This window comes from Chrysemys picta, chromosome 2 (assembly GCF_011386835.1).
Source record: "Chrysemys picta bellii isolate R12L10 chromosome 2, ASM1138683v2, whole genome shotgun sequence".
Taxonomy (NCBI): Eukaryota; Metazoa; Chordata; order Testudines; family Emydidae; genus Chrysemys; species Chrysemys picta.
Genome location: NC_088792.1, coordinates 279,988,176 through 280,013,526, shown reverse-complemented (window position 1 = coordinate 280,013,526; position 25,351 = coordinate 279,988,176). Strand labels below are relative to the sequence as shown.

At 39.6% G+C, this 25,351-nt stretch overlaps 1 protein-coding gene and 1 long non-coding RNA gene across 6 annotated transcripts in view; one reads left to right on the top strand and one right to left on the bottom strand.

The window, feature by feature from the left end:
• TRAPPC9 (trafficking protein particle complex subunit 9) overlaps nucleotides 1–25,351 on the top strand; it is an 852,706-nt gene that overhangs the window by 686,888 nt on the left and 140,467 nt on the right. The gene's annotated exons all lie outside the window — the stretch shown is intronic.
• On the bottom strand, nucleotides 17,162–22,767 carry LOC135981836 (uncharacterized). The gene is made up of 2 exons (XR_010599028.1): nucleotides 22,432–22,767; nucleotides 17,162–17,789 (listed from the first exon to the last, which is right to left on the bottom strand). It is a non-coding gene; the product is annotated as an uncharacterized LOC135981836 (long non-coding RNA).

Below are 25,351 nucleotides of genomic sequence, written 5' to 3'. Positions count from 1 at the left end.
CTCAACTTTTTGTGTCATGGACTCATGTTGGCTGCCTCAGGCATAATACAAAAGCTCAAATGTGGTGATCATTCTCTGAGCTGGCCGTAACTACTGCATCAATTGTTCCTTTTCTGAGAAATAATTAAATGTAGCCAGTTTTCTTTGTCTACAAGGACTCAGCAGAGATGTGCCTATGGTACCTTCTCCTTTATTACTATTGACTAGAAAACTCTTACTATTTCACCCTCTCTGCCACCCATTTCACTTGAGAGGCAGCTGCCAATGTGCATAATTATGTGGCATAGATCAACATTTTATAAAAGGAGCATGTGGCAGCCGCTTGGATCAAGTCTCCTTAGAGTGGACCTCCATAGTTAAGATGAGAGCAGGTGCAGTATGGACGATTCCATGCAGTATGGACAATTCCATGCAAATTATTTGGAGCCTTTGGCCTCCTGCCACTATACAAACAAGTAATCAAAAGATAGCCCCTGCTTCAAAGAACTGTTGTCTGATTTTAGAAGTTTAATATTTTTAATTTTGATAGTACAGGTTATAGGCTCGCCAGTTAATCTAATCAGACAATAAGGTTCTTGTCCCAGAATCAGGCTACACAGAGTTTGCAAGGATCCTCTGGGGTATGACAACACGCTCACACTGAGACAAATATAGCCTTAAAGACTTTTATTGAAATAAATGGAATAGTACTCAAATAGTAATCAAAGGGTAAAATAATCAGAGTTACAAATGCAATACTATTATTCTGAAGATACATATGATAGTATATAATATAAAGCTTTTGATTAATATACTCACACCCTTTCGTGATAACCTGATGGTAAGAGACAAAGGACCAATCTCGCCTCTGGCACGCCAAGAGAGTTCAGGTCCAGGTTCTTCAATTCTTGAGTGGCAGGTGCAGAGCTTAGGAGAAGCTAAAGAGTTATTGACACTAACTTAGAGTTTTGCTTAACTGACTGACTTAAAACTTACCATTAAAAACGAATAGACTAATAAGCAAAGAAGCCTTGCAACTTTAAGCTCAAAGCTTAGAAACCCTGAAGCTTAGAAACGTAGAAGCTTCCTTGGCATGGTGGGTCACCCCTCTTATCGAGCTTGAGTACGTGAGCCCTCCTTCTATGCCCAAACTTTGTTTACTCAACCACAAAATGTCAGGGTACACTTACTCCATAGGCTGGTGTGTTTGTAAGTATTGATGACCTATACATACAAATTAATGACATTAGCTCATTCTAACATTTGTTATTTCTGTCCTACCCCGTTATTTTGGTTCTTTCCTTGTGGTTTACCTGTTAAGTTTACAGAGTGCTATGAACTTAGGAAGCCCTCTATCACCAACCTGCTTCAACGCATCCTTTATCTATCTATGTTAAAGGTTGCAGCAATACATGGCCCTTATGCTTTAGCTAATCACTACCTATCTAGGTGAAAGGTCCTGAACATATGTATGCTAATTTTGCTCTCTGGGTGAAAGGTACCAGACATATGTATGCTAACTTTGCCTTAGCTCAACATACAAGATGTGGCCTGTAGACCCCTTGCATTACTGCCAAAATAATATAAACCTATAAATCTATTATAATAAAACAAATAATCAAACTCATAAGAAATCCATATAAAAAGATATATAGGCAAGCAAGCAAGCTAGCCCGCCCTAAAGACTACAGAACATACAATCTGCATTACTGACAAGACATAGCAGGTGGATGAAACAAATGTGTAGATAATGGGGAACTCCTCCTTGTATTCATTTTAGACTTTAATACTAATAAATAATAGTTGTTGCCACTTATATAGCACTTTACCTGTTCAGTGCACTTCCTGACATAAACTAACCCTCAGAACACCCTTTTGAGTGCAAATTGATTACTGCTGTCTCCATTCTATGGATTGAAAAGTTAGCCTAACTGTCTTGCCTAAAATCACATGTGAGTCAATGGCAGAGCTTGGACTCAGAACTACCTAACTCCCAACCCCATATTTACTGCACTAGACCGGCTGCATTGGGCAAAGTTCCACGAAGAACCTACTAAACCTCGCTCTTAAAGCAAAAAAGAAAACAAAACACCAAAGAAACTGTGTCCTGTCTAGGGTTATCATATTGCTATGATTCGTGATAATCCAAGTTTCTTTTATCTCGTCTTTTCAAATATTACAGATGACCAAATATTTTCACTGACTATACAACTTTTATCTTCTAAGTGGGTGTCTGCTGCAGTCTATTAGAGATGTTCAAAGAATTGAGAGATGGAAGCTTACTAAGAATATATAGCAATATCCTGCTACCTTTGCCGCTGAATACAAGACACAGAGGAAAACAAAAATAACAAATTGTAGACGATTGGGTTTTTTCATTGCTGCTTTGGCAAAAGAGGAAAAATAGCATCATCACCAGTGACTTTTCCAAGCCCCTTTCTTCTTTTAGTTGCAAAATAATGCAAAAATTTGCAATGTAGTTATTGTTCAATACTTTAAAAGATCTGAGAGTTTTGAATATCTAAGTTCAATTATAGAAATGCCTTTTTTGAAATGACAGGGTACCTAATACAAACATTTCCAAGCTTATAAGAATGCTTTTCAGCTCTGTGCTAGATGGGTAAATCCAAATTACTGCAGTGCAAGGCCAGATCTATGCTACAAAGTTTTGTTGGCATAGCAATGTCAGTCAGGGATGTAAAAAAACCCACATCCCCTAGCTGACATAGCTATATCGTCAAAACCCCCAGTGCAGGCATAACTATGCCAATGGAAAAATAGTTCTGATGACATAGCTAATGTTGTTGGGGAGGTGGTGTTGCTGTATTGACAGAAAAAAACTCCTTCTGTCTCTATACACTTCATCTACGCTAGAGGTTTTTGCTGGTATAGCTGTACCAGCAAAATATGTGTAGAGTAGATGAGGCCCAAATAATAGGCATTGACCTCAAGTAAAGAATTTTTGGTGTTAAACAAGATATACATTACCTCAGCTTTCATAATTTTCATCTTCTTTCTTAGCCTGCATTTGTAACTTATTTTTTATTTAAACTTCTCACTTATGGATTTCATAATTATTATTTAAGTGAGATAGGGAAAACATTAATTTGGTTTTAATTCATTTTCTAATTGCAGTTTTCTCCAAAGGATAGAATTACATTTCTCACTATACTTACAGAGAGTACCTTAGTTTAACATAAATATTAGTCTACTTAAAGTTATATATAAATTTTAATCACAGGAAAATCCTCTCTAATTTAGCAGACATTTCAACTCCGTCCATAGGGAAATAGTCACAAGCAGCAGAAATGAGGGCCACGCTCTTTATTTCTTGTGCATGGCATTGAATAATTTATTCTTTAAAGTATTTATAAATTGTCCTGTAAAATAGAGCAGCTAGTTTTCAAAAAAATCTTGGCATCAAAGTTATCTCATCTTGGAGATAACTAGGAAGGATACTTGTTCAGTATCTAAGCTAATGTTTAGCCCAATGATACTCAGACCTCAGTGGTTTAGAAGCCAAATTAGCAATCAGCATTACTCAGAAGAGCCACAGTCGTGTGAATTCATTGTTTCATTTACTATAGTACTGTATATTCATATTAAATCAGGATGACTGGGAAGTATTTAGTTTATTTATGTGTGTGTATGTTTGTGTGTGTGTGTGTGTATATATATATATATATATATTATTCTCACAGGAAAATGACTGACCAAGTATTATTATTTTATCAACTACAGTTGGTTCATAACATAGTAAAAGCATCCTGATTGGTTAATAACTTGGTTAATAATTAAATTACTGTGTTTTAATATCATGTGCTGCAAAGAGCCAGAGGAGATGCATTAAAAGAGCCACTTGTAGCTCTGAAGCCTCAATCTGAGTATCACTGGTTTAACCTGACAAAGGCTATCTACTGCCACACATGTGACAGAAAAAGATTAAACAGTTGAGCGCTATGGTAACTGGTTATAATGTAGGAGTCTTCAGAGCAGACATGTAATAACCATAATCATCCATTTTTTTCAGTTGTCCAGATCTACTTTTGTTTGTCACACTGAAAATGTAGTTTTGAATTAAAAGATAAACGTTGATAGAATTAGGCCAAAGATTTAAAGTAGACTGTAGAACACGATAACCAGGTCTCCCTTGTAAAAGAGCTGCTATTCTCTGTGGACTAACCTTGTTAAATAAAGTATTGATTGGTTGTTAATGCGGATCTATATTGCTGCTTTGTTACAAAGGCCCTGCAGGTCTAATGTTTCTGCCTAACTTCTTCTCTCTGGGAAAGATGTTCCCATTTTTACTGGTTTCTCTCCAGGAAAGACGGTGGACCTGAATAGAAATGCCCATATTAGTAGTAAAGAGCAAACAAAATTAAACAAATCTTAATAGAGCAGAACTTGTTTTGCTTCTAACTTTGTCAGATGAATTAAATGACCGGGATGATAAAGTCCATTGCCTGAAGAGAACTGTTTTGAACTTGCAGGATCCTGGGGTTTTATGACTGTTAATGTCTTGGTTTAGGATTTAGGAGAAATGAGCTATTTACATACTGCATGATTTCAGAGAGCCAATAGGAATTTAAATTTTGTCATTCTTTTATTAGTAGTCTTGCTAATGTATTCTTAATAAGATCAAAAGCTAATTTAAATAACTCTTTGTTCTATGACTAGTCAGTCATCGTTACAGTTTAATCTTGCCATCTGGGTTTTTTGCTCCTGGTCAAAGGGGATCATGTTGAATGAAGGGGTACATCCATTTCTCTTTAATCCGGTAACAAGATACTAACTGGTTGATCCTCATAGGCATACCTCAGGGATGCTATTTTCCTGAACCATGGTTTCAGAAAATTGCACTGGAATTTTAGTGGCCTCTTAGCACAAAACTTGTTGAGAACAGATGTATGTCAATTTAGTAATCTGGCCAATTTTCATGATTTTAGAAGTATATAGACGCTCCCCGGGTTACGCAAACCCAGACTTACGGAAAAAGTTCCGTAAGCTCTTTTTTGTGTGTGCGTGTAATCGTCAGGTATACGTCCCCGATTTATGCAAAAGATGGGGAGAATCTGTATTGTGATTGAAGACATATTCACTAGAATAGCTTTAAAAAGAAGCATTTTACAACACACCTTGCACATTTCATAAACCTGTATTAAAGAGCGATTCACTTAGCAGCCATGGATAGAGTAAGGAAACAATCTGAGGTGGACAAAGGTCCACATAATGGGGAATTTATGTCAGCAAACAGTGCCAATGTTATGTGTTTTTAGAGATGGAGCAAGAGTTGCCCAGGAAGATGCTGGTTTCTTTAGTTTCCATCACCACTATCAGGTTCTTAACTGGTTTCAGCCCTTTCATCTTCTTCGTTTATGAAAAAGAAAAATATAATTCAGCACTCTGGCCCCAAAGCAGTGCCATGATCAAGAGTACCTCATGTGTGAGTACATAGTTTTCCTAGGATGGGCTTTACCAAGGAACATCAAAATCATACCAGTAAGTTGCTGTAAATAAGCTTGCCGGAACTGCAGGCATGTCATTTTAATGAATTTAATGCACCACTGTTTAGGATCACAGAAATGCACTGTATTGAATTTGTTCCTGGGAATTTCAGTTAAGAGAGTGAGCCATTTATCAAGATGCCAATCAAATGCATTATACTATTCAATGTAAAGTATCAGGGGGCAGCCATGTTAGTCTGTATCCACAATAACAACAAGTGGCACCTTAAAGACGAACAGATTTATTTGGGCATAAGCTTTCGTGGGTAAAAAACCACTGTGGTGTTATTTTACCCAGGAAAGCTTATGCCCAAATAAATCTGTTAGTCTTTAAAGTGCCACCAGACTCCTCTTTGATTTTGTTCAATGTAAAGTGCAGGGAAAACTCCTGTGCAGCTTCTTAAAATGTCGAATGACAATTGATTACTGTCACTCTGGAAGGATGAACTTGTTTTTAAAGTAGTGAATGTTATCATCTGCTTCCCAGCATTCATACTTGTGCTTTATTTGAGCAGGATACTGCCTTGAAATAATCAGCAGCACTTAGTTTGACAGCTGATTATCTGATTAAGTACAACCGCATAAGTAAGGATACAGTATTTCAGACACTCAGTTGAAGGCCAGGTTGTGCAACATGTGTAATTCTACTCCTTGAGAAGTCCCATTGAATTCAAAGGGCTATTAATTTAAGTGTGTGTGTGTGTGTGTTATATAATGATCATGATAAGCATGTTAGACTAAGTGTCTTAACCATTCAATTGCTCAGAGAAGGACATAATACAAGTCTATGAGGGAACCAGGCAGCTTTTGCCAATGGGTGTAATTTGTAAGCACACGAGTAAAGTTATACAAGTGCTTAAGTAGTTGCATAACTGGGACCTTACAAAATAAAGGCACTTGATGTGAGGCAAGAGGGCAGAGAGGAGGAACATGTAGGGTTTGCCCTAAAAGACAGGGTTAGTAGTGAAGCAAAATGAGCAGTAGTTTAAACTAAACTGTGTGCTTTGTTAATTTAATCACTCGTTCCAGGACGCCAGCCAAAATACTCCTGTAGTCTTTTCAATTAATCTCTGCCTTCTGAGAACTTCACAAAAACTGTGCCTGCCTTAAGAAATGTCTTGTTGTTTGCAGGCAGGATTAATAGGAGGGTTCGTATGGCAGTTGATTAAAAAATTAAAAGCTAAAATTTTCAGATGGCAAAATTATTGAATTCTGCATGCTTGCTCAGGGTATCAATACCCTCTTTGATTTTCACAGTATGGATTCAATTTATATGTGCTGAAGGAAGGAGGAATCTGCATTCTTGAAGGCAACAAGATGATTTTTAAGTTGTTTATATAGAGTATTTTATTGGCAGATAAAGAATATGGTATGGAAATTTAATAGATTTGTCGGTTAAAAATCATTTTGATATAATATAAAGAGTGAGGATATATCCTTCCTCAAACAGATGTTTTTATATAAACATAAGATCAAAAAAATTTGGAACAGTACCACAAATCAAAGATAAATAATAAAAGCTCATTATAGTGATGATGTGTTAAAAAGCAGAGTTCAAGCCTGTTAAATAAATTAATCAGTTAATTATATAATGTAGCACCAGGAACATCACAGGCAATTTATAGACAGAAAAATGTTATGAAGAAAATATCTACTTTGTTTTTATTGGAGGTTTTAACCAATATAACTTAGTGCAAGAGCTATATCTGGAGTATCTGCTGTCAGTTTGAAGTAGGAAGGAACTGAGAAACTTCACAGGGTTTTGAATATTTGACACAAATCAAAAGTAACTAACAATATAAATTAATTTAGAACATGAGCCATCATTTCAATTGCTCTTGTTAGGGAAATATGGTATCAAATGTCCATTTACTGTAAATAGATTTCATTATTTCTATCTTATGAACAATGTTGATGATTTTCAGTAGAATCATAGAAACCAGTGGCCCGATCCTGCAAGCATTTATGCGAAAGAGTAGTCTCATTAAGTTAATTAGGACTGTTCACAAGCATAAATTTATTCATATGCATAAATGTTTCCAGGATTGGGGCCTAGAGATGGAAAATGGTCTTCTAGTTCATCTCCTGTTCCAATACACAATTGTTCACTGTAGTACATGGTTTAGTAGTTTGATCCATTTTTAAATGATGAAGTGATGGGGCTTCCACCGTTATCTTTTGGGAGGCTATTCTATGGTCTTCTGAACATCCTGAACAAAGACTTCCCTCCTTGGTGCTTTCTTTTTTCAAATGCCATATTCCCACTTAGTCATTATTTGGCCAAGTTACACTTATTCCAATATCTTTAATTATAAATTAGACCCTCCAGCTTTTCAATAATTTATGTTGCTGTGCTCTGAAATCCTTTCAGCTCTTTCTAGTACTAAGATGTGTACAACTGAACACAGTATTTGATGTGTGGGCTCCTTTTTGCCACATAGGAGGGAACTGACACATCCCTGGACTGTGTTGTGATGCCTCTGTGTATACAGCCTAAAACAGATTTGACATGTTAGCTACTGTACCCCACTGCAAATTCCTATCTAATTTGCTGACCATTATTACCCTGGGGACTCTCAATATTGATACTTTCAGGGTTTTTCTTCCCACTGAATAACTGTGTAGTGTATTATTTCTCTCCCCCAGATGTTGTTAGTTTCTGCTATTCCAGATTGAATCCCCATTTATTCCTACCCATATTTTTAACAACTCTCTGTTTGCACTGTTGTTCAAAAAACTACCCAGTTGAGCACCATCTGTGAATGCAATTAATGTTGAGTCAAGTTCTAATACCAATACCTGTGACACCAATAGCTACCACTGCACAACTCATTGTCACCTATACCTTCCATTGGTTTGTGGTCCTTCCACCGATTTTCAATCTGTATCAGAATTTACATTAAAACCAGTTTCAATTAATTTTTCATTTCAAATCTAATGAGACACTGTAGTAAGTGCTTTCCTAAAGTTCAAGTGCAATCTATTAGATCTACTATATGCCCTAATTTTTGTAACTTGAGCAAAAAAATTTCTGCATAAAATGAAATGTCTGGGACAGAAAACTAATATTTTAGAAGCAAAGTATGACTGAAATTGCTCACACATTCACATACACTTGTATGAAATGTTAATTTGTAAGTTGACTGCTAATTTTAAAAACCACTAACTTTCAGAAGTTCCTTATGATGACTGTTGTATTTGCATTCTGCAATACAGAAGGCACTTCACAGCTAGAGAAAATAGATACCTCTATTATCCATGAACAACAATAGAAAGTATCCATAAAATTGTTTATGTAGCCATCCCATTTTTAAGATTGAGGGGCTTACTTTTAATTTTTGTTTCCTGATTTTTGGAGTCTATTAGTTTATTGTAGTGTTATGCAAAGTACAGTATCCCCTCCATAAATAAAAACATTCCATGATTATATTGTCTGTTAGCCCAAAACTCAGAAGTAATATTTAGGCAATAAACTTGCATAAACTGCAGCTCTACTTTCTCTTCTAACTCAAACAGGCCTGTCTTGGTCTTTGATGGTGGACTCTCCCTTGGTTTTATGTGGCTGGTGACATTTGTTTTGGTGGGGCTATTAAAATAGGAACATAAGCATTGCTATATTGGGTCAGCGCTATGATCCATTTAGTCCTGCCTCCAGCAGTGGTCAGTACCACATGTTTCAGAGTAAGATGCAAATACCCCTGTAATAGCTGCAGAAATGTCTGCAGTTTCTTTCTGACCCCTTCAGAGGCTGATTTATGCCCCTAAGAACAAAAAGATATGTCCCTTCCAAACCTGTTTTATCCTTCCTAATATAACTCTAGATGGTCTCATTTTTCTTAGAAATGTTCAGTCCTTCTCTGAATTTTACTTAACTCTTGACCTTAATATTTCCCTGTGGCAGTTCGTTCCACTGACTACTTGGGCATTATGTTAAAAAAGAAACAAAGTGTTCCCTTTGATCAATTTAAATTTGCTGCCTTTCAGTTTCATTGCATCTAAAATATTAGATGGCAGACAGTCAAATCAATTTCAAATCCTTACATGCCTTATGTGTTTAAAGATTTTGTTTGGAATTTGTAGATTACAGTGCAGTAGAACCTCAGAGTTACAAAACACCTTGGGAATGGAGTTTGTTTGTAACTGAAAAGTTTGTAACTTTGAACAAAACATTATGGTTGTTCTTTCAAAAGTTTACAACTGAACATGGACTTAATACAGCTTTGAAACTAAATGATGCAGAAGAAAAATGCTGCTTTCCCTTTATTTTTTTAGTAGTTTATGTTTAACACAGTACTGTGCTGTATTTAATTAATAGGCAGCAGGTTTAAAACAAACAAAAAGATGCGTTTCTTCACACAATGCACAGTCAACCTCTGGAACTCTTTGCCAGAGAATATTAGAAAGGCCAAGAATATAAAAGGGTTAAAAAAAAAAACCCTAGATAATTCATGGAGGATAGGTCCATCAATGGCTATTAGCCAGGATGAGCAGGGATGACATCCCTAGCCTCTGTTTTCCAGAAGCTGGGAATGGGTGACAGAGGCTGGATCACTTGGTGATTACCCCTTCTGTTCGTTCACTTTGAAGCACCTGGCATTGGCCACTGTCGGAAGACAGGATACTGGGCTAGATGGACCTTTGGTCTGACCCAGTTTTTACGTTGTTTGGTTGGTTGGTTTTTTTGTCTCTGCTGCTGCCTGACTGCATTCTTCCAGTTCCAAATGAGGTATGTAGTTGACAGATCAGTTCGTAACTCTTGTGTTCGTAACTATGGGTTCTACTGTACATTAGAAAACACAGACATCTTGAAAACTACTGGTACCTAGAAACCACACTGGTTCAATGAGCTTCATCTGCTCTGTGCCCCAAGACAATTTACGGTACATCTAGACTGTGATAAGACCCACGGCATGAGTGCAGCTCACCCAAGTCAGCTGGCTCGGGCTGTGGGACTATAAAAGCGCAGTGTAGACAGTCAGGCTGAGGCTGGAGAGTTCCTGCATGAGCCTGAATGTCTACACTACAATTTTTAGCCCTACAGCCCGCACTCCTTAGGAAGTAGACAAAGGAAAAACCTGTGAGTAGGAGAAAAACAGCTAGAAGGAGGGAGAGGAAGATTGGTAGGGACAGCTGTACTATTTTATCAGGGGTAGTAAAGTTTTAATGTCTCCCATGAATTAACAGACTGGTGTAACTTTCAAATGTCTTAGACCTTCAAGGTCCCAAGTGAACTTAAAGAAGGAAAGGGAAGGCAAAAGCCAGTGGAGAAGAGAACAAAGGAAAAAGAAGAAAGTGGGGTACAAGGACTACTCCTGTGCTTCCCCCTCTCTTCTTGTGATTCCTTTTCCGAGTCACGAACCCTCCACTTTACACTGTAGGATCAGCGCCACGTACAGGCTTTTGAGATTTGCTTAGTTTTCTGCTGCTTAAACCTTTGGGGACAGCTAGAGACCACAATGCCAACATAACAGAGGCAGCCACATTTCACTGATGCGTCAAGCAATTCCTATATGCCTAGCTTGGAACCCTTGAGGAGGAAAGGTGTGAAGTGCTTTTTTATTTGAATATTGTGCCTTGCCTTTTAGACCATCGTGGTTATACAACCTTGTCACTGGCAAGGGCAAAAGTTAAAAGATAAAACATTTCTTTTTGTAGCTTTATTCATTTAGCAGGCAGAAATTTATACTATGAATGCAGTGTTTGTTTGGCAGTAACTATAACTTCAGTCCACGCCTCCTATTTTAGTTATCTTTCTAAATGTACTGGAGAAATACTGCAGCATATGCTGTGTGGTCTATGTGTTAATGTTTCAGTCATTAAGCTTGTTAATGAATAAAGCTCTGTCCTCTGTCAGCAGCAGTTAAGGATGTGAAAGGAAATATGTGCACCTTCCCTGAGAATATTGTGGACATTGCATGCACGCACAGAATCACGCAAGTTTGTTTCATACTCTTTGGGGAGGTGCATTAGGTAGTAGTCAGACTGGGTTATCCATGAACACATCTCTTGTTGTCATGAGGCTAACATGCAAAAATATGAAATAAGTTGCTAGCCCTCGTGCCATCCCATTTCTTAGAGACACTATAAATTTAAAATAGAAGCACAAATTTAAACAAAACTGTTAACATGTTAGATTATTAAAATTACCATTAGTTGTTAATAATTATACGTGATTGAGACTGTACAATAAAGTCCTTACCCAGAGGAGAGTGCAGTCTAAACGTTGAAGTTGAAAACATTAAATGATTTTTTTAACATAAGATGATTTTCGCTATTTATATTCTGTTTAATTTTTGCATTTTTCTCAGTTTTGGACAACAGAAAAACACTGTTTTTATTCAATTTATTTGCCTGTTTTTATTCAATTTTTAGGCAATTGCATTTTAGGTTCTTTTGTTTGGGCTGCTGCATCGAATCTTTATAAGATAGAAATAGAAATAGCTACTCAGTCATCCAGTATATGTCCTTCTCAGTGCAGGATTGTTCTCTGTGGCTATATCTACACTGCATTGTAAACCCATGCTCAGACTCAGGTTTGAGATCAAACCCACCTACCATGCACTCACACATCTTTCTGACATGGATCAGCAAGCACTCGTACCTGGGTTCTAGGACCTACCTATGGGAGATGGGGGTCCAAGTCTGAGTCCGATTATGACTCAGGTCCAAACCCTGTCATTTTGCAGTGTGGATGCAACTCAAGTCACAGACCCAATTCAGAAGGTCTGTGTAGGCTGGTCACCCTAGTCACTACCTGGGGATAGACGGACAGCCATGAACAGAATAGATTTTTGTCCCTTTCTTCAGGGATTAGTTTGTCTTCCCAAACAAAGCAAGAAAAGTATATAAAAAGCAACACCAATAACAGTCTGGTTAGGGTTTTGGACTGGGGCCTCTGGCCTCCAGTAGCTACCAGGTAGGGCCCTTTCTGACCCTAAGGTTCTCTAACAAGCTCTGTTTGCCTGCCTGCCTGCAGCCTCCTGCTCTGTTTAACAGAGTATCCTCTCTCTTGGCTTCCCCCTTCTTTATGGCTACACTCTCCTTTATATTTGAGCTGAGCGTGTGGGCCAATCATGAGCTGCTGATGAGCTGTGTCAGCTGATTCCCAGCACCTGTCTGCTGGGCGTCTTTCTGGGGTAGGGATGACTTCTCCCCGTCCCTACCTGCCCCCCACCTCGAGGCTATTAAAAGGTCAGATCGCATAGTGCAGTTGTATGCATTAGCACAACTGAGAGACCTGGGTCCTGAAATTGTAAACCCAAGTTTACAATACAGTGTGGATGCTCAAGCACGGGCTTGGAAATATTAAATCCACAAGTTCAGGTCCTACAGATCTGGGTTTGCAATGCAGTGTGTACACATACTCAATACTACTTTTTCTAGTGTTTATTTCCAGTATATTTGGAAGTCCTTAGCAATCAAAATGTTATCACTTCCATAAGTTGATTCCACAAGCTAAAATATATCATCGATGGGAAGCATTTCCTGGGACCAGAAACAGCATTCTAAACTTTCCCTTTTTTACATCTCTCTTTCTCCAAGTTATATGTCCTAATAATTCCCACAACCTTGGCAACATTTAAAGGATAAAAATAGGCATTGTGAAGGAAGAAAATACATACCCACCTTTTAAGTAGTTTGAGACATGTTTGACTAGAAAATAGTTTTGGAGGCTGAAGTGGAAAATGATAAATATTTTTCTTTGAAAATAGAAAATGTTCCTCTCAAATCTGCACATTTTCCGTAGGAGGATCTTTGCTTAATAACTGTTCCCATTTTTTTTAATGGACACATTTACATGGCTCTTAAGTTTAGTATAAACTTATTTGTAAAAAAGCTAACCGTTGGAATAAATTTGACTTGATATGTTCCATATCAAGGAAGGGGGGAGGGATAGCTCAGTGGTTTGAGCATTGGCCTGCTAAACCCAGGCTTGTGAGTTCAATTCTTGAGGGGGCCACTTAGGGATCTGAGGCAAAATTAGTACTTGGTCCTGCTAGTGAAGGCAGGGGGCTGGACTCAATGACCTTTCAGGGTCCCTTCCAGTTCTAGAAGATAGGATATCTCCATTTAAAAATTAAATATATATATATCATTACAGGGAATGTTTCTTTTGGTCCTTTCATGAGAGAATTAAAACTACATTAGACAAAAAATTGTGTATTCGTGGTTCTTCCAAGCCAAGTACTAAAGTGTTCTGCCGGTTCTGTGTCTAGAGATGAATTGTGCTATAAACTATGTTACAAAGACATGCTATAAACCATTTTTTTCAGCCATCAGCATAGCTCTCCTTAGATGCACTCTCGGGGATGAAGCATGAAACCAAGAAGCTAACATAGGACCACAGAGCACTGTTTTACTGAGTACTTTATACCACAATTCATCTGTGTCTGTGCTGGCTAGAGACACAGCATTAGCATTTTGTAGCCAAGAATCATGTTTTAAAAAACGATCACCTTACCATTTGAATTCTAGTATGGACAGGGCCCTAACAAAAGAGATTCTGGGTATCTTAAGACATGACCCTGGTTTGTAGGCTGGGCAAGAGTCATTTGAATTAATTGAATTTTCACTTTCTCTTATTACTTGTATCCAATTATGTGTCCTTCAGTGTCTGATGTAATCCCTTTTTTTCTTCTTCGAGTGATGGTTCCTATCTATATTCCACTCGAGGTGTACATGTGTTCCGTGCGCTTGGAAGATTTTTCATTAACTGTGCCTGTTGGTCAGCCCCTGAGCCCTTCACTTATCTTCAGTGTATATGAACCCTCTCTTCCCCTCCCCCATCCATGCTCTCATGAAAATAAGGCCTTTATGGTAAATTACAGAACTATGTTAAAATGATCTTTGGCTATCCCTTGATGCAAGGATGATGTCGGCCAAGGGGGTTCATTGGTGGGTTTTTAGGTGGCTGAGGAGCCCAATTTCTGTCCTTCCGTTTTTCCCACAGAAGTGACAGGTGTAATCTTGGAGGAGACATAGTTGCTGTCTGGAGTGTTGTGCCCCTTCTTTCCTCCTTTTTCACTTCTCTGTCTCATGAGCATGTCTGTTCTCCTCCAAGCAAGGTGTATGGTGTGGTGCCACTGTGTTCTGTTACCCGCCAAGTCCTCCCAGTTTATTGGGTTGATGCCTCCCGTTTTAAGGTGTATTTTCAGTACGTCTTTGAAATGCTTTCAGTGCCCTCCGTGAGCCCTTCTTCCCTGACTTAACTGAGAGAAGAGTACTTGCTTTGGGAGGCGACTGTCAGGCATACGTACACGGTGGCCAGCCCAGCGGAGTTGGTGTTACATGACGTGCATTTATAACAGGAGTGGGAACAATCTCTATAGTTAAGGATGCATAAGTATTTCTATTCTAAGTGCTTGACTGAAAACTGTATCACTTTCTGAGACTTTCCTGTGAGTTTGAAATTTTTCAGTCCTGTTTTCTGCCTGAAGATTAAATTTTTTGAAAAGTTTGACTCAAAATTGTTCAGCTGCTTTTGGAATATGAGAAGAGTTGGGGGGAAAGATGTTTTCCTTGTTATAAAAACCAGTTGTTGCAACACAGTGTTGGTGAACATTTGTTGAGATAGGCATCCCTCCTAAATTTCAGATGAATTAGTTCTGTAGTGATCTGCCTCATCCCTTGACTTACACCTAAAGAAGGCTATAGTCAATATATGTATGGTGCTGTGTTAGCTTTGTATTTTCATGCTTTATCCCCTGGAGTGCGCTTAAAGCGAGCTATGGCTGAAAAAAAAGTACAGTTCTCACGTGCTGGCAAAATTATTAAATTACAACAAAGATAAGTAAGGTTATTGGGCCAAAATCAATAGAAATCAATGGATCTCTGCCAGTTTACACCAGCAAAGTATTTGGCCCATCAAACAAAAAATGTAAAGACCTGGTCCTAAACTGCACTCATATGGACATACTTCCATTGCCTGCAGTGGGGTTCCATCTGCAGGATAGCAGCCTTATGGTAAGCTTTACAAAAGTATTTAAGTAATTTAGAAGCCCAAGTCTCATTGTCAAACCTGTGTTAAGCCTGGGGTCTACACTAAGAAATCAGGTCAATATAACTACGTCACTCAGGGGTGTGAAAAATCAACCCCCCTGAGCGACTCCGTTAAACTGACCTAATCCCAGTGTAGACAGCGCTAGGTCAATAAGAGAATTCTCCTGTCAACCTGGCTACTGCCTCTCAGGGAGGTGAGTACCTATTCCAATGGGAAGGATAGTGTCATCTTTGCTACAGCAGTGCATCTGTGCTGCTCTAGTGGTTTATGTGTAGACATATCCTTAGGATCCTATGCCTCAGTAATTTTCAAAGAGATGTAGGCTCTTAAGGGCCTTCTCTGCAAGGCCATTGCAGAGAAACTAAATTAATTCTTTGTGTCGGTCTTCATGGCTGAGGATATGAGGGAGATTCCCAAACCTGAGCCATTTTTAGGTGACAGATCTGAGGAACTGTCCCAGATTGAGGCATCATTAGAGGAGGTTTTGGAACAAATTGATAAATTAAACAGCAATAAGTCACCAGGACCAGATGGTATTCACCCAAGAGTTCTGAGGGAACTCAAATGTGAAATTGCAGAACTACTAATTGTAGTCTGTAACCTATCATTTAAATCAGCTTCTGTACCAGATGACTGGAGGATAGCGAATGTGATGCCAATTTTTAAAAAGGGCTCCAGAGGTGATCCAGGCAATTACAGGCTGGGAAGCGTGACTTCAGTACCGGGCAAACTGGTTGAAACTATAATAAAGAACAATATTGTCAGACATATAGATGAACATAATTTGTTGAGGAAGAGTCAACATGGTTTTAATAAAGGGAAATCATGCCTCATCAATCTACTAGAATGCTTTGAGGGGGTCAACAAGTATGTGGACCAAACGGATCCAGTGGATATAGCATACTTAGATTTTCAGAAAGCCTTTGACAAGGTCCCTCACCAAAGGCTCTTATGCAAAGTAAGCTGCCACGGGATAAGAGGGAAGGTGCTCTCATGGATTGGTGACTGGTTAAAAGATAGGAAACAAAGGGTAGGTATAAATGGCCAGTTTTCAGAATGGAGAGAGGTAAATACTGGTGTCCCCAGGGGTCTGTTCTGGGACCAGTCCTATTTAACATATTCATAAATTATCTGGAAAAGGGGGTAAACAGTGCAGTTGCAAAATTTGCAGATGATCCAAAATTACTAAAGATAGTTAAGACCCAGGCAGACTGCGAAGAGCTACAAAAGGATCTCTCAAAACTGGGTGACTGGGGTCTAAATTAGCTGTTACCACTCAAGTAGGAGATCTTGGAGTCGTGCATAGATCTCTGAAAACATCCACTCAATGTGCAGTGGCAGTCAAAAAAGTGAACATAATGCTGGGAATAATTAAGAAAGGGATAGATAATAGGACAGAAAATATCATGTTGCCTCTATATAAATCCATGGTATGCCCACATCTTGAATACTGTGTGTAGATGTGGTCGCCCCATCTCAAAAAAGATATATTGGAAAAGGTTCAGAAAAGGGCAACAAAAATGATTAGGGGTATGGAACGGCTTCCATATGAGGAGAGATGAATAAGACTGTGACTTTTCAGCTTTGAAAAGAGCTGGCTAAGGGGAAATATGATTGAGGTCTATAAAATCATGACAGGTGTAGAGAAAGTAGATAAGGAAGAACAGGAGTACTTGTGGCACCTTAGAGACTAACAAATTTATTAGAGCATAAGCTTTCGTGGACTACAGCCCACTTCTTTGGATGCATACAGAGTGGAATAAATATTGAGGAGATATATATATACACACATACAGAGAGCATAAACAGGTGGGAGTTGTCTTACCAACTCTGAGAGGCCAATTAAGTAAGAGAAAAAAACTTTTGAAGTGATAATCAAGATAGCCCAGTACAGACAGTTTGATAAGAAGTGTGAGAATACTTACAAGGGGAGATAGATTCAATGTTTGTAATGGCTCAGCCATTCCCAGTCCTTATTCAATCCCGAGTTATTGTGTCTAGTTTGCATATCAATTCCAGCTCAGCAGTCTCTTGTTGGAGTCTTTGAAGTTTTTCTGTTGTAATATAGCCACCCGCAGGTCTGTCATTGAATGACCAGACAGGTTAAAGTGTTCTCCCACTGGTTTTTGAGTATTATGATTCCTGATGGTCATGGAGGATAGGTCCATCAATGTTTATTAGCCAGGATGGGCAGGAATGGTGTCCCTAGCCTCTGTTTGCCAGACGCTGGGAATGAGTGACAGGGGATAGATCACTTGATGATTACTTGTTCTGTTCATTCCCTCTGGGGCACCTGGCACTGGCCACTGTTGGAAGACCGGATACTGGGTTAGATGGACCTTTGGTCTGACTCAGTAGGGCCATTCTTATGTTCTTATGTAAGGGCATGATTTTCAAAGGTTTTTAGCTATCTAAAGATGCAAAGTAGGTGCTTCATTTAATTTTCAAAAGTGTCTAAGCAGATTAGGTACCTAAATCCAATTGTTCGAAGTTAGGTGCCTAACTTGCTTAGGCACTTTTGAAAAACCAACTAGGCATCTAAATACCTTTGAAAATCAGACCCTAAGTAACTTTTGAAAATGTATCATAGGCTCCTTAGTCATGTAGGCACTTTTGAAAACTTTATCCTCAGTCATTTAAGACAGACAGGGTCATTATGATAATGGAATCAGTGAAAGTATACAAGAATGGAAACCATAACTAGATCCTGCATACATATACCTAAACCAGCAGAAAAATGTGTGATGTATTGTATTTGAGAAATTGTAATCCATATGCACAAGGGGGCAGAGTGAAGATTGTGACTGCAAACATTGTCAATTCCTGACTTTTGAATGCTTAACGTGAAAACTGAACACATTCTGAAGATAGCTTTCTAATGGAATTTATGATCTTCCATGACAATATCTTAGGTTTATATATAGCAGCTTTCATCCAGATGGAATTCAAAGTGCTTTACAAATTATTTGTTTAAACTACTTATATATAGTAGAAATCTTTTCACCCACCACTTTTGGTGTGAAGCATGTAAGATGTTAAAAAGAAATGACACAGAACAGTCTTGAATAGAGCATGAAAATGAGTAGAATATCCAGTTGAAACTGCATGGAGAATTTATGGAGGCAGAATACAATTATCTGAACAGTAGCAGCAAATGGGAGTTTTGGAGGATGTAACTGTGCTTAGAGATAAAGGGACTTGGTGAGCTGTGTGTTCAGTCTGTTGGTTGTTGGTTTTTATTCCTGGGGCTCATATGGCTACAGTGTGAACAGACCATATGTATCTAAGGGTAGGTCTACACTTACCCGGTAGTTCGGCGGCGAGCGATCGAACTTCTGGGTTCGACTTATCGCGTCTTGTCTGGACGCGATAAGTCGAACCCGGAAGTGCTCGCCGTCGACTGCGGTACTCCAGCTAGACGAGAGGAGTACCGCGGAGTCGACGGGGGAGCCTGCCTGCCGCGTGTGGACTGAGGTAAGTTCGAACTAAGGTACTTCGAACTTCAGCTACGTTATTCACGTAGCTGAAGTTGCGTACCTTAGTTCGAATTGGGGGTTAGTGTAGACCTGGCCAATGTGTAAACTAACAGTAAGGGGTACTAGTGGGGATCTGTTACAGAACATTGAATCAAACTAAAGAAAAGGATGGGTTACTCTTTGAGAACCTGTCTGTAATGTATAAAGAAAAATTGTGTTGTTATGGAAAACTTCAATGTAGAAGGCTCTGTTTTAGACCTCATTATGATTTTGGTGGTCCCTTCTGGCCTTAAACTCGATGACTCTGTAATAGATAAAAATGAATTAATAACTGGACAGGAAGTTGGTGGTTGCCTAGGACATGATTACATTCAATATGGGGAAACAGAGAGCTGTCCCAACCAGTAAAACACAAACACACACACACACACACACAGTGCCTCAAAAGGATTAATGGCTCAATGGTAGGAAAATTATAAGCAAAATTGACTGCGGGGAAAAATATAAACAGAAAATGTGAATAAAAATTGCAAGTTCTTTAAGACGAGTTTGTTAGATGTCCGAAAAGCCATGATTCCACAATCAGGAAAGAGGACAACTTTCGCTAAAAGCACATCTAGGTTCAGTGGGGAAGAGAAGGCAGCAATTAGAAATAAAGAAGCTGTATATAACAAATAGGGAAAAGGGGAAATATATAGCAATCAATATTGATAATAATGATGCAAACAAGGCATAAGAATTCAATAATCACTGGTTCCCAAACTTGTTCCGCTGCTTGTGCAGGGAAAGCCCCTGGCGGGCCGGGCCGGTTTGTTTACCTGGCGCGTCTGCAGGTTCGGCTGATCGCGGCTCCCACTGGTCACGGTTCGCTGCTCCAGGCCAATGGGAGCTGCTGGAAGTGGCGGCCAGTACGTCCCTCGGCCCGCGCTGCTTCCCACAGCTCCCATTGGCCTGGAGCAGCGAACCGTGGCCAGTGGGAGCCACGATCAGCCGAACCTGCAGATGCGGCAGGTAAACAAACCAGCCCGGCTCGCCAGGGGCTTTCCCTGCACAAGTGGCGGAACAAGTTTGGCAACCACTGCAATAAATGTTTTTGATCTGTATCACATGAGGAAGAGAAGAACCTTCAAGTCAGTCAGTAACCAAGGAGGATGTTAAACAATATCTACTAGAGATGAATGTTTTTAAATCAGCAGGTCTTGGATAACTGCACCCAAGAAGAGTCCTAAAACAGCCAGCTGAGGAGATCGCTGGCCTGATGACGTTCAATTTTAATAAATCTTGGAATTTCGGTAGAATTCCAGAAGAGTGCTAATGGTGTTGTGCCAATCTTCAGAAAGGCCAGTGGGATAACCCGTGTAACTCTAAGCTTGTTAGCCTGACATCAGTCCCCGGCAAAGGTTACAAATAAGTTTATATTAAACTTAAGAGCCATGTAAATGTGTCCATTTAAAAAAAACAAAAACAAATGGGAACAGTTATTAAGCAAAGATCCTCCTACAGAAAATGTGCAGATTTGAGAGGAGCATGTATATTTTTGATGCTTTAGCCAGATAAACGTTATACTTTAGTCCCATCTGGCCTTAAACTCTGATGTATGAATAAAAATTTGACCCAGATAGTGGTGTGAACTCCCCTGTTGTGCCATAGAGTGTGATGGACTCTTTAATGGTCACAAGGAGTTAGGATACAATGTTGATATGAAATTCACTTGAAAATAGGGATCTTTGTGGCATTCATTGGTTTGCAGCCAACTGATGTCCTATGAATGGAAGCTGAGAAATCTGGCTCTTTTTTGTAAAGGAAGTTTCCACAAAATTGAGTTGAGGCTGAGCCGCTTTATGATTATGTTTTATAGTTTGCCAATGATGTCTTTTGTCAGAAGAGCTTAAGATGTTACCAGAGTATTCTGCTCAATGTATTGCTTTGCATGGAGTGGGGATCGTGGGGAACTATAAGAAAAGATTATGCACATTAATGTGGGTGATGAGTGCCAGGAAGACAACAAAAGTTCATTTGGAAATCTGCCTGGTGGATATAAAAGGGAGAAAATCATTTTCAATACTTCAGTTAAGCAGAATGTTTGCAAAAGTAAATGCAGGGTAAGACTCTGTTTTACACTTCAGAAGAAGCTAGTTGCCTAATAAATCCCACAGTCGTGGGATCCATGAGATCCATGAGCAACTGCATTTGTGGTGAAAATTATAAATAATTACCAAGATTTTTTTTATTAAATAAACCTCTCTTGTGTAGAGAGCCTGAGTCTGGGTTGTTGAAGGTTCTTTATGTTCAAAATTAAGGATGTCCAGAGACCTTTTGAGAATTAGATCCATTTGCTACAGTGGTAGTTATGCAATGCTCTCAAATATCAAATAGAACATGTGTCGTAATGGTACCATGCTCAGATATTTAGGAAAAGTACTTTTTTTAGTCCAGCAAACATGGCTTTGTGCAGATTTGTTACCATTCAGGAAATGGGTATAAGCTATCCAGCTTACAACTTTTTTAGACTGAATGACTGGGCCAAATTCAGATTTGGTATAAACAGGTACAACTCCACTGAACTCAGTGGAATTACACCAAAGTTGAATTTGGCCCTTGATGTGTGAGCTCTGGAATAAACAGTGTTTGGGATGCTACGGTGTGCACAGAGTAATTTCTCTACTGCATATAAGCAACAGAAGAATGATGGAAAACTTTCCATATTTATACCCTCATGAGAGAGCGTGTGTGAGTGTGAGAGTGAGAGAGAATATGCGGGGAGCAAGGTAAATAGTATAAAAATGTAATTATACCATATTCAAATATTTATGCCTAGTTACTTCCAGGGAAACCCTTTTTACTTGTTTCTAATCTACTGTACAGTTTAACATGATCCATAAAAACCACCCCTAACACCTCACTAAACAGATCCAGCTGATAGTTTGATCTTAAATTTCCTCTTCGGTGTTCATCTAACTCAAGCCAGGTCTACACTAGAAACTTTTCCCACTGTAATAATATTGGTTAGGGTGTTGCTTTTTATGACACTTTTATACCAGCAAAAATTTTTGTGTAGACTCAATTATACTGACAAAAAGCTTTTGTTTTTGCAAAAAAAAGAAAAAAAAAAAGCACATTGTGTCTACAGTGGGGAGGGGTTTGCTGGTATAGCTACACTGGTGGACCTTTTTAGTATAGACTAGACGAGGGGTGAAAGTAAAATACAACTCTTACCAGTATGGGGTCCACTCTGCCTCCCCTCCCCCGTCCAGGAGGGGGCGGGGCCTCTGGTGGAAGGGGCGGGGCCAGGGTGAACGTAACTTACATTTCTTACTGGTACAGTCCAAACGCAAACAACCCACCTCTCCTACATACTTCATACCTCCCATTGCATGACTTCGATATAGAAAATAAAGCTACTACTACTACTACCGTACTGTCTGTAATAAAACTTTAATATTGGAATAAGCCTGAAAAAGTGAAAACTCACTGTCACATTTTTCTCCTTGTCCTCCTTCCTCCTCCTCCAGCCAGGCTGCTGACACGGCTAGGCTCTGCGTTCCCCCGACCCCTCGCACTCAGCAGGGGCTGCAACGGCTCCCCTCTAGTTTGGAGCAGGGGGACTGGCTAAAGGAGAAGCCTCCCCAAGACGCCTGCTGCCTGCATAAGAACAGTTTCAATTTAGCTGTTCACTCCAAGGGATTAGGGGCCATTTATGACGTCCTTGTTAATTTCACTCACAGTTGTTGGCGGGGTGGGAGGTGAGACCAAGGCAGGGGCAGAATACAATAGGCATTTGGCTGCACAGCTTAAATCCAGAGCTAATAAAAGCCAGTGGAAAGGGAAAACTCACTGTCACATTGGTTTCTCTTCCTCCTCCTCCAGCCAGGCTGCCCCTCCCCCTAACCTGGCACTCAGCAGGGGCTGCAGCAGCTCCCCTCTAGCCTGCAGCAGGGAGCAGGGGGACTGGCTGAGGGAGAAGCCTGCCCAAGACGCCTGCTGCCTGCATAGGAACAATTTAAACTCAGCTGTTCACTCCTTGGTTCAACAAGGGGGGATTAGGGGCCATTTCTGGCATTCTTTTTAATTTCACTCACAGTTGTTGGGGCTGGAGGAGGAAGAGAAACCGATGTGACAGTGACTTTTCCCCTTCCACTGGCTTTTATTCGCTCCGGATTTAAGCTGTGCTGCCAAATGCCTATTGTATTCTGCCCCTGCCTTGGTCTCAACCCTCCCCCTCCCCTCCCAAACAACTGTGAGTGAAATTAACAAGGCTGCCAGAAATGGCCCTTAATCCGCGGTCTGAACTGCGGAGTGAACAGCTAAATTTAAACTGTTCCTTTGCAGGCAGCAGGCATCCTGGGGAGGTTTCTCCCTCAGCCAGTCCCCCTGCTCCAAGCTAGAGGGGAGCCGGTGCAGCCCCTGCTGAGTGCGAGGGGTTGGGGGAACGTGTTGGCAGCCTGGCTGGAGGAGGAGGGAGGAGAGAAACCGATGTGACAGTGAGTTTTCCCTTTCCAAGCTTTTATTAGCTTTGAGTTTAAACTGTTTTTTATGCAGCCAAAAGAGGTGAAAGTAAGCCAGTACTGAATTCTCCACTTATTTGCCGGTACGCTTCTGCAACTTTTTTTACCGGTACTCCGTACCGGCTTACTTTCACCTCCGGACTAGACCTAAGTATCTAATATTGGTCTTGCCATTCAGACAGGTAAAGAAAACTCTGATTTGTTTTTCCCCTTCTCTGGAAGTGTGTATTGTGTCATAATGTCCATTGCCACTGACCTATTTATGCTGTATAGTCAAGTGCACTTAAAAGCAGCAAATACATTGCTTAGTGACTATTGAATATCAAATGATGGCACCGTGAATTTGGTAGCCCACAGCAGATTCTGTGAGAGTATAATATGTAGACAGCTACTTGTCATCCGTGTCACAGAAAGAAATACTTCAGACTCTTCTGGCATGTCTCTGTGCTCTCGGACTTGTTGTGGTAACTGGCCCTGAAGTGCTTATGAGCCAGAGTTTCAGAGCCATAAAATAACAGTGGATCTTACAGTATTAAAAAATCATGTTACTCTGGCATGAATACTCGCATAGCTTGGGGAATTAATCTGTACAATGACATTTCCACACAATCTCTTTCCAATGCATGAAAGGACACTGTCAGGAGAAAACTTTTTCCACGTGGCCAAGACTTGCAATTTATGCTGCTTTCTTGGTCAACCCTATGCCTTGTTTGATCAAGGCCCTTCTAATCGTGTTGCATTCTCTGCATAATTGTACGTAATAGGCTTTGTGATGTGAACTACTGAGTTAAGACTATTCAGCCTATGTCACCTGTGTATAGTACAACCTCCAGGGGACCACAGAAAAGAAAGTGACTTGGTTCAAGACTATATTTAATTGAATGTCATAACAATTGAAGCAATGATATGAAGGGAAGCAGAAATGGAAAAGACGCGCAGCTCAAGTTAGTACAGCAGCTTGGAATTCTACCAGTTAACCGGTAGAGAGCTTGTTTGGTTTCCATCATTGACAGGGATCACTGAAATTGACAAAATGCTTAGAAGTAACAAAATTCTTCTTGATTTGAATTTAGTTGTTTTACCGGGTAGATATTTCTCCACAAAGAAAAGTAAAAGCCTGTTTGCCTGGCTGGTATCCCATGCTGTTGCCATTGCAAAGAAACTCCTGATATGACAACATTACTGAACCTTGCAAAAATATAAGTAAATGACTTACTGTTTTATTCGTTCTACATCGTCTCTAACACATGAAGTTGTCAAGGAGGGGCGTATTTTGTTTGTTTGGTATGGTAGGGAAGGAAATTGTTTGCCAAATACACATTACCTGAATTTATTGCATCTCAACATTTTGGATCCTTTGCATTTAGATCTCATAAAAGAAATGCAACCTTGTTCAAATTCATTGGTGCAGTAATGGTAAATACAGGTTTGCATTACACTCAGAAGCAGGGAAAAACTGCTCAGCTTAAAAAAAGAATTGGCAGTGTTACAAGAATGACCGTAAGTGAGAGTTTTCAACTTTATTTAGAGCAGACTCCAGTATAGTCTAACAAATAAAAACTACTGGTCTAAAAAGACACAAACACATAGCCTGAGGGACCATATGTTAATTAAACCTACCAAGTGGACCAAAGTGAAGTCTGTGATTCTCAAAAGCAGCATCTACTCTACCCTCAGCTTGTATGCAAAAATCCTCTCTACCACTAATAGGACAGTGCCATGAAGAGTATATTTATTGCAATCTTTGTACTACATTGTTTGCATCATGTATACAAAGGATATTTGGAGCTCCTGGATGAAGTGTAACAATTAGGGGCAAATCAGTGCCTTCAGATTTCTTGTACTAAATTAATTAAACAGCTACTAAAATAAATAGAAATAGCAGAC